Genomic DNA, 2,497 nt, shown 5'->3' with positions numbered 1-2,497 from the left:
GTATATAAAATTAATTGTACAAACTGTGGTACTTCTTATGTGGGACAAACAGGATGGTTGTTAAAAACAAAAATAAAAGAACATATGAAAAATCATATTTCGGTTATTGCTAATCATAGATTATTAAATCATATTTTTAATTTTGACGATGTTGAAATTTTGGATGAGGAACCGTTCCTGGGAAACAGATTAATATCCGAGATGATTCACATCAAACGTCAAAAAAATGCGTTAAATCTTCAAAACGATACGTTAAAATTGAATAACTTTTGCCTAACAATTATTAACAATCTATCAAAGATTTGATATATATGTTGTTTTGATACGTGTCTTGTATATCGGAATCTAATATTTTCTACTTTTTTTTTTGACATTCAATGGTTATTTAAATTATTAGGTAAATTCTATCAGTCATATATCCGCGGTTTATCTTGTCTCTACTGTTCTTCTCGGTCTGAGTAAGTTGTCTCGGTTTCATATTATTGCTTTATTTTAAATTTTAATTTTAACAGTCTAAAAATTTGCTTCATTTTTATCAGTGCATCCCCTCCTCATGTTTTGTACCGTTTAGGAGGCTTCTTACATTAGACATTCGTGATAATCGGCTGAGATATCATGTACTAAACATCTTGAAAATGTATGTATTGTAATTTTATTATCAATTTCGTATATTGTTATTTTGAATCTATTTTGATTCTATCTTATAAGAAGGTTGTAATTTAAGTCACTGACCTTGAAAGGAGTCTGAAACGTAGGGATCATGAATAAATAATTAATTGAATTATTGTCTGAAACTATTTTACGCTTTACATTTGCGTCAGCTCTTCATTGCTTAGTTATTTTAATTTTATTACTTTATAAAAATAATGAATAAAAAATTGCGCTAACCAAAAATGAAAACTTATAAAAATTAATAATATTTTAACCAAAAAGAGTTGTATGAAATAGTTGTTTCAATATTCTGAGGAAACTTAACTGAGAAATTGCAAGATATAGGGGGAGTTTCCCTAACGCCGGACACAATTAATATCTATAACTGTTAGAAATGTGATTAATGCCCGTTTCTACCAACGCAGTTTAAAGCGTTAATCCCTAGTGACATTCGATTAACCAAAGTTTAGCAAAATATTGATTTTAACCAACGATTCAAGTTTAAACTTATATAAACTGAGATCAATTTAAGCGGCCAATTTTGGCCGTTTAAAGATTATTTACTGTCCAGTTAAAAATGTAACTAGCTTATCTGATACAAAAAGTAGCTCTAACCTCTAAACGTATATTTTTCAGATATGGACAATTTATTTAATCTTATGCTTTCATCCTCAGATGATTAAAATCTTGATGATTATCAAGAACAACATCGAAGAAGAATGTTTAAACAACGTATAAATTATTTTGACGAATTAGATGATATAGAATTTAAAATTTCGATTAAATAAACATTCTGTATTGTTAATATTAGAAGAAATAAAAGAAGAATTGGAATTTGCTAACCGGTAAGTTAAAATTATACTGTATAATTAAATTATAATTAAATTACTATATAATTAAATTTTTAAATATTAAGAAAAAGATGAGTAAATACAATATTTTTTTAGGAATAATGCCATATCTCCTATGGAACAATTATTATTAACACTTCGCATTTATGCAACCGGCTCATTTTTTATAACAATGGGTGATTTTTCTGGTGTAAGCACAACATCTGCGCATTATATAGTTCATCGAGTCAGTGCAGCAATTGCTAGACTGAGATCTCGTTGTATTCAGTTTCCAAGTACTGTACAAGAAATAAGAAACGAACAATTAGGTTTTTATAATATTGCTCGTTTTCCAAGGGTCATTGGCTGCATAGAGTGTACACATGTACGTGTTCAATCATTTGGTAAATTGTATTATCACAATAATATATTTAATTACTTTATTTATCTGAAATAGATTTATTAATAATATATTGCATTTATATTTTGATTATTGCAGGTGGAGAAAATGCCGAACTATTTCACAACAGAAAAAATTATTTTTCTTTAAATGGTGAAACAGTATGCAATAGTAATTTAGAGATAACGAATGTAGTTGCTCGTTGGCAAAAATCAGTACATGACAGCACTATTTTTAACAATAGTCACTTGCGACCAAACTTTGAAGATGGAACATACGGCAATAGTTTATTATTAGGAGACTCTGCTTATCCTTCAAAACAGTATCTTATAACTCCATTGCTAAATCCACAAACTGCTGCAGAGCGACTTTACAACGAGTCACATATTCGTACAAGAAATATAATAGAGCGCTTGTTTGATGTCTGGAAAAGAAGATGTCCAATATTAGCACTTGGGATGCGATACCATTTACATAGAATAATGTCTGTCATTGTCGCCACAGCTGTACTTCATAATATTGCGAGAAGGAATAATGATGTGGTGCCAGATCTCGATAGAATTGCATGTACCCCTACCATGGAATGAAATGTTAGGAGAATGTAATATCAACATTA

The 2,497-nt window shown here is 29.3% G+C and overlaps 1 long non-coding RNA gene across 1 annotated transcript; it reads left to right on the top strand.

The window, feature by feature from the left end:
* Nucleotides 1–1,214: 1,214 nt before the first annotated feature.
* On the top strand, nucleotides 1,215–2,067 carry LOC140670562 (uncharacterized). The gene is made up of 3 exons (XR_012047586.1): nucleotides 1,215–1,496; nucleotides 1,599–1,866; nucleotides 1,981–2,067. It is a non-coding gene; the product is annotated as an uncharacterized lncRNA (long non-coding RNA).
* Nucleotides 2,068–2,497: the final 430 nt, after the last annotated feature.

This window comes from Anoplolepis gracilipes, chromosome 10 (genome assembly GCF_047496725.1).
Source record: "Anoplolepis gracilipes chromosome 10, ASM4749672v1, whole genome shotgun sequence".
Classification (NCBI taxonomy): Eukaryota; Metazoa; Arthropoda; class Insecta; order Hymenoptera; family Formicidae; genus Anoplolepis; species Anoplolepis gracilipes.
Note: the sequence above shows the minus strand (reverse complement) of the source record. Positions and strands in the feature narration are given on the sequence as shown.